Genomic DNA, 17,983 nt, shown 5'->3' on the forward strand with positions numbered 1-17,983 from the left:
CAATGAACACTTTTTCAACTATTTACAAACTATTGATCCGAATGACATCCATATAATAACTGGCGATATAAACATAGATTTGTTATCAGAAAATGATTACATTGAAGATTATAAAAACAACTTGGAATTTTTCGAATTCATTTCTTATATAAATGATATCACTAGACCAGATACCTCCACATGTCTCGACCACTTCTTCGTAAAAACAAATATAGAAACACACGACCGTATAAAGTCCTTTATCTTTCAAGATAAAATAAGCGACCATCGACCAATTGCTTTGACAATAGATATGGGCGAGAAAGTTGGCAACGAAACACCCAAAAATAAAAAAGTGTACATTAATTACAAAAGGTTGAAATTAGCGCTACAAACTGAAACATGGACCAACATCTATGAACAAAGTGATGTCCACTCAAAATGTGAATTCTTCATCAATAGACTGAAATATCATGTGAACAAAAATACAACTGAAATCAAATTGAAAAATAATGAAAAAATTAGAAAAAAATGGATAACATTAGGGTTGTCAACATCAATAAGGGAAAAAAATAATCTTTACAAACTATCAATTGAAAACCCCAATGATCAACAACTCAAACAAATATACAATGATTACAAACGCAACTTGATTAAACTTACAGAAAAAGCAAAGAAACAATATTTCCAAAACGAAATCAATAAAAATAGTAACAAATCAAGAGGGCTTTGGGATAGTATAAATGAAATATGCAACAAAACTTGTCCCAAAACAAAAATAACTGAAATTGTATTGAATAATGGTGATATAACGAAAAATAAACAGGTCATTTCTGATGAATTCAATAGACATTACAGTGAAATAGGCCAAAAACTTGCTGACAAAATCCTAAAACCCGGTTATTTTAAAGACCAAACAGTTGAAATCAATAAAAATATGTTCTTATATCCCACAGACACTGAAGAAATTTTACGAATTATACAAAAACTAAAACTAAAAAAAAGTCCTGGACACGACGGTTTTACTGCAGAAATGTTGAAGCATATAGCAGATTTTATAATAGTCCCTCTTACCCACATAATTAATAGTGGCTTCGAAAACGGAATCTTTCCAAACATTTTGAAAACAGGTGTTATCAAACCGCTCTTCAAGAGTGGTGATAAACAACACATTCCAAACTATAGACCCATTTCTCTGATATCACACATAGCAAAAATTTTTGAAAAAATAATAAAAGAAAGAATGACACATTTCATGAAAAAACATAATATCCTGTCCCAACAACAGTATGGATTCAGAGAAGGAAGATCTACAGAAGATGCAATATTGGAACTGACGACTCATATTTACAAATCACTCGACATCTCCAAACCGTCACTCTGCATTTTTATTGACCTTTCCAAAGCCTTTGATACTGTTTGTCATACAAGGCTTCTTGAGAAACTGGAAAAAATTGGCATGCGGGGTAAGCCGCATGATCTATTGAAATCGTATCTCTCAAACCGCAAGCAAGTAGTCGATATTGATGGTGCAGTAAGTACACCAAGGACGATTACCTACGGGATTCCCCAAGGCACGGTCTTAGGCCCTCTTCTGTTCACCATCTATATAGACAGCCTATTGAAAATGACCTCTGAAGGAACTATTCTGAGCTTTGCAGATGACACAGCAGTATTTTATAGTGACAATACATGGCAACAACTGAAAGCGAAGGCGGAAAAAGATTTCAATAATATTAATAAATGGTTTTTATACAATAAACTTACTTTGAATGCGGAAAAGACCAAATACTTACCCTTCACCTCCTATACTAACAATTTGCCGAATATGGGGCCATTGAATATAAACCAGAATATATCAATTCCAGAAGCCAGCTCCATTAAATACCTCGGTATAAAAATTGACCGACATTTGAAATGGGATTTACATATATCGTATCTCACAAATAAACTTCGAGGATTCATATCAAGATTCAAACTCTTGAAAAAATACCTTGATATCACCCATTTGACAACTGTGTATTATAGTTTAGTTCAGTCCCAACTTTCATACGGCATAATAGGATGGGGAGGAGTAAATGACACACACTTAAATTGCCTCAATATTGTACAAAGAAAAATTCTTAAAATTATCTTGGGCAAAGGAAGGATGTATCCAAGCGATAATTTATACAAAGAAAGTGGCATTTTCGATGTTAGACAACTCTATTGCCAAAAAATGAAATTAAAATAACACGCTCGGATCACCCATACAATACTAGGAGACAAAAACATAGTGTTGTGGTTCCGAAATGTAACAAAACAGTGGGACAGAGACACTGCAGCTATCTGGGTCCAAAAACTTGGGATTTACTACCTGAAACCATAAAAACTAGTCAAAACTACATTAAGTTCAAGAAACAAGTAAAAAATTGGCTAAATAGTTATGACAGAGATATATTCCAAAAAATTATTTTACTGTAAAAAGTGCAAAAATTCAAACCTGTTATAATTTATAAGCTTTAACAAATTGTTTGTCATATTCAAAAAACAATGACATATATCTCTAATAAGAATCTAGATGTGACTTTTTACCGACTGTGATATTTATCTCATGTGATACCTTGCATAAAACTGTTAACCATCTATTGGTGATATTTAGATAATTTATAATGTGATATATGTATATTATGTTTCACTGAGATTTCAAACCGATCGTGTTATTCACTTGATCTGGATGCGACGCTTTTACCGACTCGACTGTGATATTTATATCATGTAATATCTTGCATGAAACTGACAACCAATCATTGTGTTATTTTAAATATTGTCTTATGTGCTACATGAATGTTTTTTTTTGTCATTTTGTTGAATCTTTTCTAGAGGCTATATCACGCACAAGGAGCAATCTTGCGATTGTTTCTTCAGTGATGCCATTGTTTATTTATGCATCTCTCAAGCACTACTGATATATTCAATATTGTAATTTTTTGATAAATAAACATTATTATTATTATATCCAATGAAAGTAAAGGTACAGATTTACATGATCACATTAAATTAAGAGAAACTGATGTAAAAATAATTTTCAGATTCTCAGAAGCTGGATGAGATCAATAACAATTCCCGAGATATATCCAATAAAAGTACAGGTACGATTTTGAACATTGTAATAGTGAGTCTAAGATAAGGATATCCAATATGGGGATATCGGAAATGGTTATAAATACGCTTTTGTTCAAATGAGGCAAAAGTTGTATAACAGATGGGTCATTCATGGAGAATTATAAACTTTCCAAAACAAGTTTCGATTTTCAAGTTTTTTAATTTCTTAATTTCTATCTTTCTGATGTTATTGTTGAAGCAAGAGCAGGATAAAAAACACTATTTCACATGCACTTTTCATAAATAGGAACTTTTGAATAGGACTCGGCTTCAATAAGCAATTTTTTTCAAGTATTTCTCATACTGTATCAATGCCATATCGCATGACGAATTTGTTAAGTGTTAGACCGTCCCTTGAATTTTGAAATCTTTGAGTACAGACCTGAACTGAAAAAAATGTGTAACTGGGAATCATGTTTCAAAGGTAATCATGATTATTGGTAAAAAAGGTCAGAATACATCATTGAATTTAGAATAAAATAAACATACTTTGAAAAGCTGTATCAATCAAAATCTAAGAAATTTCAGCTTAAACGATTATACCACAAAAAAAAATTATTGAAGAATTCAGTATTTTCAAAGTAACTTAGAAATTAAAAGTATTTCTCACATTTATGGCGATAGTTTTTCCACTACTTGCTCCATCAGTTACTGAGGAATATTTATGAACACAGTGTTCGGCATGAAGATCTCAGCATATTGAAAACTCTTATCATTGGTTTCTCAAAAAATTAATTCTTTATATAAACCTCTCCCCCATTCAAAATTTAAATTTTATTACACCAGAATTGAATTTTTCAGTTATACGGAGGAAAAAGAACATGTTGTTTTTAAATATTGTGATCTTATGCCTTCATTTCTCACGGTATAATCAGAAGTCGAGGGAAAAATATTGTTCAGAATCGAACTTTGATCCAAAAATCTTATGCCTTCATTTCTCACAGTATAATCAGAAGTCGGGGGAAAAATATTGTTCAGAATCGAACTTTGATCCAGAAATTTCAATCATAACCACCTATGATCAATTTTATTTTTCAACTTATTCATTGTCTCTTATTATTAGGTATAACATCAGTCTCCCGATATTCTTTCCTTTCTTCCTTCAATTGGAAAATTGCATTATATGAAGTGTGTGACAGATTGTTGTAAATAGTAAATGGAACTGGATCTTCTCCATAACAAAATGGAAATGAATTAATTTTCATACTACAAATACACATTCATTTTCATTCTGGTATCGTATTTTATCATACTATCATAATAAGAGTAGTGAATTTGAATTCGGCATTCTCAAAAACTTATTGTATGTATAAGGAAATAAATATTTCGAAATATTAATCTCTCCCAACGTCCTATACAGTGGGATCTGGTAAACATCTGTCGAAAAACAACTACTTCCCCGGCTAATACCACGCTGGATATTGAATTATATCCGGCAGACATTTATGCAAGATTACTCACAGAGGCAGGTCTCGCAGATGTCTCTCGTTCATCCAGTAGCGGGACCATGCTGAAATAATTCAAATAGATCATCTGCAGACCGCGGTTTCGAGGTATTACCTCTCGTCAGTACAGGAATTCTACCCAGACAGCAAAGTATCTCGGACTCGATCAATTTCAACACGACTCCGCTACATATATGAAACCTTCATCTGAGAGAAAGATTGTTAACTAGTAACAACTCCATCTCGTAAACAAAGCCCCGTAAAGGGAAGAAACATCCCCTATATCAAAACTCTAACAGAAACCAAAAGTGAAAACTGTTGTATGTATCTCTCCTCGTTAGTTTTAACTTTTTACTTATTGTATATATTCTTTGCTACGTGAATATTGAAGTCGGTGGGTTTTCATGAGCAGTTTAACAAAATTTGACTCCAATACTTTCAAAAAATGATCCCAGAATTTCTGTATGGTATGTCAAAAGATGGCATTTATATTGAGAATTGCAGCAATATTTCACCCAACTATCATTTGAGGTATTGGAGTTCCAGCGATTACCCTTTTCATCAGTTCGGACTTCTATTGTCTAACAACGCATTTAGTCAAGCTAGCGTAGAGATACATAACATATGGAAACCTCAAATAAAGCAAAAAAAGACCAACTCCCGCCAAACGGTCATCTCCCGCTAAAACCAATGTAGCAGAAAGAGAGAAGAGGGAATGACCTATAAATAGTCAGATGTCCAGTTATCACCCGAAGACGATTGTGGACGATTGTGTGAAATCCTTCAATTAATCAATTTATGTTATGTTACACAATGGAAGTCTGAACTGATGAAATACATCACGAAACATTGTCAACCACCTTCAAACAGCGATTACCCTATTTTAGCGGTCACCCAGTATAATATTTATTTGGTAATTTTTCTATTTCCAATTTAATTTACAGTAAAAAGAACCAGATGGACAAGTCCAGAAAAAAAAGAAGCTTTTCGTATTTTTGGAAAGGAACTGTGAGGACCAATACATTACCATCCACAGCCTTTTGTCAAGAAATACTTGAACACAATAGTGTTTTTCATAAGACAACACCAGAAATGTTGAGAGCGTTCATAAATAACACGAATAAGAAGAAGAAAAATACTGGTTGATTTTATTAAAGATTTTATTAAAGCACTTTTTCATTATTTCTATTTTACCTATCCCAATATTTTCTCATTAATCGATAGTGTGTACCATATTTAAAGATATTTATTATGATGATATAAAAAATAATGTTGGTTGAACTATAAAAAAATTGTAAATTCACATTGAACTATATAGCTATTTATGATATGAGTGTTAATAAAAGTAAGGTTTTATTTTGTGAGTGAAAACGTTTGTGAAACGAGTGTAGCGAGTTGAGCAATTTCACGAACAAAATAAAACTTACTTTTAACACAAATATCATACATTTCCATTATTTTTATTTTTTCACCACACTTTCTGTTTTTAATTTTCTCCCCACACTTTCCGAAATTCTGCTCCGGAATAGCAAAAATAAAAAGTTTTTTGTACAACTGTCGTTTTCATACTAAAACAGATGAATTTTAATATTTCTATAAAAACACATTTTTGACATTAAGTTCTTGCTGGTATTTAATGTCGGGTATAATGAAGAATAGTGAGGAATTGTGTTCCCGACGATATTGAAGAGGCTGCAAAAAGAGTTTCAACCAAAAATATCCTCAGAAAATCGTGTTAAAAATACTTGTACTTAGCTAGGGGTGTTTTCTGGTGTTTATTCGTATTCGAGCGTGTATTTAAAAACGATTCGCAGTGACGTCATCAATTATAAGATTCACCAGAATGGAATGATTCAATTTGTGTCAGATGTCAAATTCAATAAAAAAAACCTCGGAGTAACAAAAGACAATAGAGATGCATTTTGCATCCTTACATTGAAGGCAGCATAACTTTGTTTACGAGAAGTAAGTTGGACCATAAAACAGCGGCGGTTGGTTCAGTTGATAATCGGAGGGATAGTGTATAATATGTTAATTTCAAAAGTAATGAACTTTGCTTCATAAAATCAGATGATGCCCATTTGAAATAGGATGCACATATTGACTATTTGGTGAAAAAATTACGTAGTCTTACATATAGATTGAAATGCATGACATCCTACCTAGATATAGCTCAAATGGTCATGCTATACTATACCTTGTTTGAAAGTCACCTCTCTTATGGGATAGTTGCCTGGGGAGCAGCAAGTAATTCTCATATAAAAATCCTAGAACAAATTCAAAAATTAACGCTGAAAATAATCACAAATAAAAAAGAACTTACCCCACAGAAGCGTTATATAATGAAACATTGACTTTAGACATAAGACAAAACTGTTATAAGGCAACACAAAAATAAACATGAACTTAGAAAAATTGAACACCATTATGCAACTCGACACAAAATGAATTCAACCTATGTACCAAAATCAGAGAAAAAATCTTTACAAAATTGTTATACTTACTTAGCTCCTCGGCTGTATAATCTTATTCCAGCACATATCAAAACTATCTTTGGCATTAATATGTTCAAAAATAAGCTTAAAGCTTGGATCTCAGGTTTCCCTAGAGCACAGATACACCAATATGTTGATGTGAAAAATATATATTACTACAATGTATAAATGTCTGTAGAAGATGTATGTGATTAGAGTTATGTAATCTGTAGGTCAACTTCTCCATGGTTTGTTTGTTTTTTTCATTTTTAAAAAATAGGGTATTTGTTTGATTGATGTGTGAGTGATGTTCGATGTAATTTACTTATTGCGATTGTTTCATTATAGGTATAACCTAAATGTTTTATTTATATTGACTATATGTAATTTTGATGTGATATCTGTATATAATATTTCTAGTGCTCTTTTTGTTCATGCTGAATGTTTCTATTTACACTGACTATATATGATTCGAATGTAATATCTGTATACAATTTTTCTGGTACTTTTTGTGTTCATACCAAAAGAAACGTTATTTTTCATATTTCATTCATTATAATCTATTGCATATTAAAATGATATAGCCTACGCACAGGTTTATCCTTCTGCGTGAACTATATTTATTTGTCGTTAACGAAGATTATTGTGTATTTCAAATTGAATGGCAAATAAATATTATTATTATTAATATGGAGATAGTGTTAAAATCATACGCACAGCATTCAAGTGATGAATTATGAGCTAGAGTGGTTAATCGAAGCCGTCATGTCGATTACCCCACATTCTTTAATAAATTGTAGCAAACAGTTTTGAAACTACTCGAAGAAATGTTACTCACCCATAAAAGTGTAAAAGTCAACATGGAGGTGCTTGGATACTGAGGAATTTTTAGAAAGAAAATCATTAAATAGTCCCAATCAAGTTTTTCATCAATCAAATGATTTGTGTCCGTATACGCCGTTTTGTCTGTAAAGCGAAGGTTGCGTAAGACCGCCTGAAACTCAAGCTAAGCTTTAATGTTTGCGGTATCCACTACAGAACAATGAACTTAGCTTAGCCAAGCGCCAAAATAACTTGGCAACGTTGTATCTTCTCGGAAATAATTACTCATTACGCGTCAATTGTCGAATTACAAAAACCGAATACTAGATGAATTTAATAAAAATTGGGGTTTCCATGGTTTACTTTTACTTTTTTATCGACAAGTATCAAAATCAGACAAAACAACATACCTACCAGTGAATTTTCATATCTATTACTAACAAAAATAATGAAAAAGTACGAGTTCCAAACTTTACCTCAACGGAGAAGCTCCACTCATTCGAATTGTAGCTCATAAATATGTATCTATAATAGGGGGTAAGAAAACCGATAGGGTTTCTAGAGGGAAAAAGGTTAAAACCTGGCAGCAGATCACAGATGACTTCAATGCTAGTTCTTTTACTGGTATTATATGCGGTATTGCTTCTTTGAAGAAATACTAAGAAAATAGATAAAAAGACCTTCGGAAAACCTCAGCTGATAAAAAGAGGGAAGTAACTCTCACTGGCTGAAGTCCACCACCAAAAATACAAAAAAGAGATACAATGAATGAACTGCTGATGTCAATTATCAATAAAAAACATTCGTGGGTTTTCACAACAAATTCGATGATGATGCAGATGAAAGCTCTACTGTGTCTAGAGACTCTGATGAAGATAACGAAGTGGAATTTTAGATAGAAGACAGCACAGAACACAGAGCACAGCACAGAAAACACACACACACACACAGAAAAGGAGACAAGCCTGGTGAATTGACTCAAAGTTATTTATTTCTGGGTTGTTTTTCTTACAAAAAATTGCCAAGAACAATTATTTTAAAGTTGTCATTTACATATTTATTGCACAAATATAACTACCTACTTTATAATTATCTCCCAATGTTTGATGCTACTGTATCCTATCAGCCCAGCTTTAGTTACCAATATCACAATCTTGAAGCAAGATAGAACAAAAAAACGTAAGAAGATTTGAATCAATGATGCTAAGATTTGTGAAATTAATAAGAAGTGATAAACATACAAGTAAAACAAAGTTCACTCATTTTGAAAGTTTGTGAATTCTAGTACATAACTCTGATGTTTTTACAGGTGCCCCACCATTTAAAATCTATACCGTAGAAGACCAACAACCGTGGTAAATAGATCAACATCCTCCGACATAGGCAAAAAGTATGACCTTCTCTCAGATAAGAGATTGATGTTATTTGAAATGCAGTTGACTTATATGGAACAAGAGAATGCTTTCAGCATAAGACAAAACAAATAAGAGATAAAAATATTAGAAACAGACTTAGGATCGGTTTATCAATACGTAGTTGAATGCTCCTGTTAGATACCTCGAAGCTGAGCTTAGCTGATTCTCAATGTTGCAGTTACTACTCAAATCGTTCATGGATGCCAACGTAATAGAAAACAACATGGCTGTCATACAGGGTGTCTCATCGTTTAGGAAAAAAACATGTACGGGGTATCTCAAATACCTCCTCTATCGTTTTGTCTTGTGATTCCTCAATGTGTACAGGATGTCTCATCGTTTGAGAAAAAAACACGTACGGGGTGACTCAAATACGTCAGCGTGGAAAATAATGATAAAATAAAAATAATTAACGAAAAATCGGATTAAAGAAAAGAACATGACGTCGATGTGTACAGGGTGTCTCAAAATACGTCATTCAAAAGACATGACAGTTTAACGAGGCTCTATCGTTTTGTCGTGTGATTCCTCAATGTGTACAGGATGTCTCATCGTTTGTTAAAAAAAAACATGTACGGGGTGACTCAAATACGTCAGCGAGGAAAATAATGATATAATAATAATAATAAATGAAAAATCGGATTAAAGAAAAAAACATGACGTCAATGTGTACAGGGTGTCTCAAAATACGTCATTTAAAAGACATGACAGTTTAACGAGGCTTTATCGTTTAATCGTGTGATTCCTCAATGTGTACAAGGTATCTCATCGTTTGAGAAAAAAACATGTACGGGGTAACTCAAATACGTCAGCGTGGAAAATTGTAACCTCAATACTTGAAATTGCGATTGGTGGGCTGTCACGATGACAGTCAAGGCATACCGGTTCACTACAGAGGAGACGGGAGTGAGTTTACAGATGTTGTATATTATATTTTTTTTTTTATTTGGGCGCTAGGTAAGTTGAAATGCCAATAGATTTCACTAATATCTTTACCAATTCTCCAACTTACCAAGAGAAAAGAAATAAAATTGACCAGCCACCATTCCAATAGATCAGTATATTGATAACGTGAAAATAAAATTAGCACAGGTTAAAAAAAACTTTTAGCATTCATGGATTTAATCGATATGTTTTAAACAAATTCAAATCAATACTTAAAGCCAAACGGAGTTGATAACTTTCTAAGTTTCCTTACTAGTTACCTTAAACTTCTCAATAAAAAAAAATAGAGCCAGCTACGTATAAATCAAACTTAAATACACAAAGAGCAGGAAGTGAAGCCGCAGGTAAGTCACCTTCAAGAATATTTTACAAGGATTCCGAAGTCATTTGCTGAGGGCCCAGAGCGCAGACGCAGTATCACGAAAAAAATTATTAACTGGATCAAAACACGACTTAATTTCCGCTTTACACAATTAACAGTAAGCTATTAATCACGATAATGTAAATAATATATAAAAAAATATAGCTGATTTTTTTATTGTTTCAGGTACTTGCGCGTCTTCTCCGCCCCCAAGTCCCAACAACAATCTTGAATCTAAAGAATCCGCCAAGATAGGTAGTGAAAATGTTCCAGAGTGGTTGTTGATCTGGCGTGAATTCTTCCTACAGGAAAACGGTACCCCAAAAAAAACCCTTTAAAGAAAAAAAATCCTCATTGATTTCTATTGAAATCATCCTAAGTACATAATACAAAAGTAGTATACTTAATGACTTTAAATTAATGGGACAACACCGTAAAACAGTGATCGAAATGAAAAGTAATATTTTATTTTCTTTACCTTCAATAAAAAACCAAAAGTTTTCTAATATATATGATAACATGGCAAGAATCTACTGAAATTATCGAAAGTAAAAATTAATGCGCTGATTTCCAGCGGAAGAATCAATAACAAAAATAAAATAAATTATGATAGAACGTTACTATGATATTATATATTTTATTGGCAAATGTCTAGTAACCGTATACTAAAAAAACCAAATGAAAACAACAAATATTTTACACAAGACACTTTAGGTACACTCCGTCTGAATTAGAGCAACTTACCTTCCAGTTCAGAAGGGTTTCATTTACAATAAAATCCGGAGAAATACTGAAGACAAGTATTTCTTTTTCGGTTTCCACAAAATAGATTTCAGTATTTTTCCAAAATACTGATTTGAGTAGTTCCCAACTCGTAATGGTTCAACAAAATCGTCTATGAACTAATCACACGTAGATCGCCCTATAATAGGAGAAAATGAAAATGAGAAAACTTCTCAAAAAAGCACAAATGGACGGAAAAGGTTGACAAAAATGGCGTACTCACGTGAGGTTCTCTGATCCCTGAACAGGGTGAAAGGGCCACAACCAAACAATAGCAATATTCTATAAGTACGAAACTAACAGGCACCTTTTTACTTGAAATGAAACCTTATGGAAATTAATCCCCTATGAGGTGTCTAATAGACTGATTTTCCAAAATGGTTCTTTCTGAACACACACGGAGCGAAAAGAAAAAATGACCAAATCAGGTCGATCTGTTTCTCCTTCCCGTCCTGAGTAGCCGGAAATTGAGATTTGGAGTCTAGTGGGAAATTATATCCGTTAGAGCCTATTTTGAAAAACGTTTCCTTATTGAAGCGCATGCCCATATGTCATGAGCAGCGTTGGGTGAACCAATCGGTGAAGAGTAAAATACGTGACTTCCGATCCATTTCCAAGTCGGTAAGTTAAATCACTGAATTATCGGAAAAGGTGTGTGAAACAGAAAGGGCAATAATTTGAAACCTATCGACATCTAAAATTTTTAGGTATATTTACAATTACAAAACCTCTAAGTCCCTCTGACCCATAGATGGCGAAAGATAATTGATAATGTTTGTTCACTATTGTTTAATTTAAACAAGCTGTCAATTATTCACCTACACTTAGTCCGAATTCAATTTGATATAATAATCAAAAAAACAGTAAAAATAATTTCCTTTTCGACACGTCTTGACATGAATTTTTATAAATAATCGTGAAACGGTACCTCTCGCGCCCTCCATCAGCGAACAGAGAAACGTTGTCTTACGAGCCCTATGATGACAACTGTTTCACAGATCGCGACTAATAATCTAACTTGATGAATCTTATTTTCTGAAACTGGGTCAACAGAACCACTAATAAGCTAACCTAAATGGTACAACGAAAACAATCTGAAGGATTATGGAACTAAACTACAACTGGACGGTCAGCTAACAGGTGGGTACAATAATATAGTTATTTTCAATTAGAAGGAAAATTATTTCCGTAAGAGTTAGTTATTTAGGCTTGGAAACACATGTATTTTGAAGTGTTATTTACTTTCAGGTATCCACATCGAAAACCGAGGACAATCTAGCTCAAATTATGTCAACTGCTCCCTGTATCCTTACAACCTCAAATTTATCCTATAACGAAAGGCTATGCGAAACGAAAGAATATATTCCAAACAAATAATGGGCTCACCTAATTTTTGACATTCATCCAGTAGCGCGGAAAATCATGATGTCCGGGGGTAATGTCCAATAATGTTGTAATTGTTGAATGTAAAATGTTTATTTTATATGAATACGGAATAATATATTTTTTTTCCTCATGAAGTTGATTTCATTATCAATATTTTGAACTATATATTTTTAAGTAGATAATTATCCCGTTACAAAATATTGATATAAAAATAATAATAAATGAAAAATCGGATTAAAGAAAATAACATGACGTCAATGTGTACAGGGTGTCTCAAAATGCGTCATTAAAAACATGGCAGTTTAACGAGGCTCTATCGTTTTGGCGTGTGATTCTTCAATGTGTACAGGATGTCTCATCGTTTGAGAAAAAAACATGTACGAGGTTGTCTCAAATACGTCAGCGTGGAAAATAACGGTATAATATTATTAATGAACGAAAAATCGGATTGAAGAAAAAAACATTGCTGCCATAAAGGGTGTTTCATCGTTTGGGGAAAAAACATCTACAGGGTGTCTCGAAATGCGTCAATAAAAACATGATATTTTAACGAGGCTCTATCGTTTTGACGTGTGATTTTTCAATGTGTACAGGGTGTCTCATCGTTTGAAAAAAAATCATGTACGAGGTGTCTCAAATACGTCAGCGAGGAGAATAACGGTATAATATTGATAATGAACGAAAAATCGGATTAAAGAAAAAAACATGACTGTCATACAGGGTGTCTCATCGTTTAGGAAAAAACATGTACAGGGTGTTTCAAATACGTCAGCGTGGACAATAATGATATAATAATAATAATGAATGAAAAATTGGATTGAAGAAAAAAAACTTGACGTCAATGTGTACAGGGTGTCTCAAAATACGTCATTTAAAAGAGATGACAGTTTAACGAGGCTCTATCGTTTCAACGTGTGATTCTTGAATGTGCACAGGGTGTCTCATTTAAGAAAAAACAAGTCGAGGGGGCCTAACGTTTTAGCGTGCGATCCCAATGGGAAACGTTTGAAAATGGGGCAATGGGGGTATTCAGCAATGACATTTCAAAATACGTCACATGCGTTTTTTTTTTCGTTTTTGTGTTAGTGACGTCAATGTATACAGGGTGTCTCAAAATACGTCGGCGTTGTTGAATTATAAAAATAATGAATGAAAAATCGGATTAAAGAAAAAAACATGGTTGCCATCGAGATATACGGGGTGTCTCATCGTTTAGGAAAAAACATGTACGGGGTGTCTCAAATACGTCATAAGGAACATGACGGTTCAACGGGGTTCTATCATTTTGACGTGTGATTTGTAAAAGTGTACAGGGTGTCTCAAAATACATCATACGGAACATGACGGTTCAACGGGGTTCTATCGTTTTGACGTGTGATTCTTCAATATGTACAGGATGTCTCATTCAAGAAAAAGCATGAGAGTTTAACGGGGCTCTATCGTTTCAGCATGCGATTCTTCAATGTGTACAAAATGTCCCCAAAATACGTCATTTGAAGAACAGAACAGTTTAACGGGGCTCTATCGTTTTGACGTGCGATTCTTCAATATGTACAGGATGTCTCATTCAAGAAAAACCATGACAGTTTAAGGGGGTCTATCTTTTTAGCATGCGATTCTTCAATGTGTACAGGATGCCCCAAAATGTGTCATTTAAGGAACAGGATAGTTCAACGGGGCTCTTTTGTTTTACCGTGTGATTCTTCAGTGTGTACAGGGTGTCTCAAATACGTCATTTAAGAAAACATGACAGTTCAACAGGATGTCTCAAAATACGTCATTTAATAAAAAACATCGTTTCTGGCTCAAAATCCAATGCTTTTTCTTATGGAGCTTAAGTTTAGTCATTTTCAAACCTCGTAACCTTGTGGAATACCCAACTCGAGGTAGATGTGACGTGTGTGAGAGTTATACGATGCAATATATATATGTTTATATGAGAAAGAAGTGTATTTTAAGTCAGCGTGGAGTAGATAAATAACAAAGATTGCAGTCAAAAGGGCACTTAACCACATTTTCGTTAATAATAGTAGCACCGTCATGTACAGCGCGTCAAATGAAAGGAGAAGAAATGCAGAAACATCGACAAAAGAAAAACAAACATTCAGGAGGAATTAATCAGATAAAGGTAAACATAACAGAAAAATGTATATAGAATGTCGTTTGAGAAAGGAATGTGGTAGCGAGGATCTAGGAGGATATAATGCGATAGAACGTTCAGTTTTGTCTCGAAAACGCATTAAAAATTTCGCAAAATTTCGATGCGATAAATGAGACAGTTTCGTCATTTGAATCGCATCGAAAAGAATGCATTTTCAAAACCCTCATTTTTTCTAAAAACCCATATGATTTGCATTGTATCGCGTCACGGAATATGATGCAAAAATGACATGAGAATCGCTTCAAAAAAATGTCAAAAATTAAGCGCGATAAAACGTTCATTTATGCCGCGATTATCGCATGAAATATTTCGCGAAATTTCAATGCGTTGAAACAATCAATTCAGGCACTCCAATCGCTTCGAAAAAACGTTATTTCTGCCACACATTTTCCAAGCAAAAAATTGTAAACGCATATACACACAGTAACTTAATGCTTCAAAATAATTATCAAATAAATAATGCGTGATAGAAAGATACAAAATCGTTTATGATATGAACTAGAACCGAATAAGTTCATTTATGCCGCGATTATCGCATGAAAAATTTCATATTTCAATGCGTTCTGGCACTCCAATCGCTTTGAAAAAACGCTATATTTTCTACATATTTTCCGAACAAAAAAAATATATAAACGCGTATACAGAAAGACTTAGTGCTTCAGAAAACGTCTCGAACAAATAACGCATGACAGAAAGATTGAATATCGTTTATGATGTGAACTAAAACCGATTTTTCGGTTTCAATCAATTTTCGTCTGAAAATACAGACTATCAGCCAATGAAATTCATCTCAAAATTACTATGCAAATTCAGTATTCAAAATATCGAAATCATTTCCTTCAAAACATTATTCAGGATGTTTCGCTAATCAAAATTTTATGCACTCCAATCGCTTCGAAAAAACGTTATTTCTGCCACACATTTTCCAAACAAAAAAATCGTAAACGCATATACACAGTAACTTAATGCTTCAAAATAAGTATCAAACAAATAACACATGAAAGAAAGATACAAAATCGTTTATGATATGAACTAGAACCGAATACGTTCATTTATGCCGCGATTATCGCATGAAAAATTTCAGATTTCAATGCGTTCAGGCACTCCAATCGCTTTGAAAAAACGCTATATTTGCTACACACTTTCCGAACAAAAAAATATATGAACGCGTTTACAGAAACACTTAGTGCTTCAAAATACGTTTCGAACAAATAACGCATGAGAAATATCAAAAATCGTTTATGATATGAACTAGAACCGATTTTTCTGATTGAATAAGTATAGAATGTAATTGAGAACAATGGAATAACGAATGTGCTGGTACTTCAGTCATATAAAAATCAATTGCAAATTTCGTCATCGCTAATTGAATTGGTTTTTGTTGATACCAAGGAAACATAATGGAAGATTTTTCATCGCTATGTCTCAATCTGAGCAAAATTTCGAAATTGGAATTTGAAAACTTTCGAAGCAGTTGCATTATTTACATATTCAAGACAGAAGGCTCGATCGAAAAGTGCCTCAAACGAGATATCCGCTGCGAAGAATTCAACATCACAGCGTAGATTATGTCGCTGCCAATGCTGATGATAAATTTTATGCTTTTAACTGAAATAACTAATAACGTTTTGTATGTGAACGTACCAAAAGGCGCAAAATTCATGGCAATATGTGTGAAGCCCAATAATTTCGATCATGGATGCAATATAACACAATGAAAATTAAAAAGTTCAACATTCGTCAATGACAAACAGTGGGCAGTTTTTGCTGAGGCTGATATTCCAAGATCTTCGAGAAGTGGAAACAAAAAGTGATGAATATGTTCCAGAACTCGCAAGGATAACGAAAAAGAAGTCACAAATGGAATTTGGCCTTTATAGAATTTTCATTATAGTATCTAGAATATTAGCATGCATTTGAGTAGCACTTTATAATTATGAAATTTAGTTAAAAATGGTTGAATATTCACGATGTGTTAACGAGGCTCTAGCGTTTCAACGTGCGATCCCCTTCGTTTACAGTGTGACTTATATGAAGCGTACAATAATTTTGTCATTAATGATGTATCGATAATCGAGGTGGCTTTGATCATGAGTTCAACTTGAGAAAATACAAGGACAGCCTGTCGTTTGTCATTTATGATATTTCGACGCGTGTTTGAAAGTCACATTAATAAATTTCACAAAAATTCAATGCGTTGAACCGGTTATTTTCATTATTACATTTTAGACGCGTGACAGAAAGACAGTAAACCGTTTAAGATAGTCGGTTGATCGAAGGGATTTGTGATTTTATTTCCATGTAAAATATAGTAACCCAGAATCGAAATTTTTTCAAACAATAAGACATTGATGAAATCAACGGTAATGTTTTTGTGTTATTTGAAATGTTTTTCTTTATTGAATCGAAATTTATCAACTGTGGAACATTGTAGTTTACGCATATGCTTCTTTTTATCTTGCAAATAATTCAAAAATCTCGTTCTCCAGTATATCCATTATGTTTGGATATTTGGTAAGCTCAAAATAGCGCCTTTGGTCAGTTAGCAATCTCAGGAGATGCCTTATATCAAAAAATTTCGAATGTGTGTAAACATATAACAGAGAAAATTTACAGGATGAACAACCGTTTCAACGTGCGATTTCAATCAGGAATGTATACCAGGTGTGTGCTATCCCAATGAGAAACGTATACAAGATGCCTCAAAATACATCTTTCACGAAAAACATTAGGGACGTCATTGGACTGAGGAAACTAACTTTGTTATTTTTTAGAGATACAGAGATGTGTGTGGGTACTGTCACCTCACAATTCCACTGAAGAACATGAAAATATATTCAACGAATTTAAAGAAGTCAACATTATTTCAGTAATGAATGATTCAATATGAAGTGTATTTTATTTGATAATATAATGAAAATCAATATTTTCCCAAAAATAAACGCGCCCATTTTGAACACTTCAATAACCCATATATTTCCATATGTGCCAAATTATCACATTAATCACTCAAGAAATACATAAAAATAAAACTCAATGAGAAGTACATTTTTCTACGTAATTAAAAA

General features: G+C 33.3%; 1 long non-coding RNA gene across 1 annotated transcript; it reads right to left on the reverse strand.

The window, feature by feature from the left end:
- Positions 1-5,577: 5,577 nt before the first annotated feature.
- LOC141482995 (uncharacterized) lies at positions 5,578-11,680 on the reverse strand. The gene is made up of 3 exons (XR_012465843.1): positions 11,592-11,680; positions 11,330-11,507; positions 5,578-10,917 (listed from the first exon to the last, which is right to left on the reverse strand). It is a non-coding gene; the product is annotated as an uncharacterized lncRNA (long non-coding RNA).
- Positions 11,681-17,983: the final 6,303 nt, after the last annotated feature.

This window comes from Leptinotarsa decemlineata, unplaced genomic scaffold (genome assembly GCF_025532065.1).
Source record: "Leptinotarsa decemlineata unplaced genomic scaffold, Ldec_3_MD MMD2_P_RNA_scaffold_14, whole genome shotgun sequence".
Lineage (NCBI taxonomy): Eukaryota > Metazoa > Arthropoda > Insecta > Coleoptera > Chrysomelidae > Leptinotarsa > Leptinotarsa decemlineata.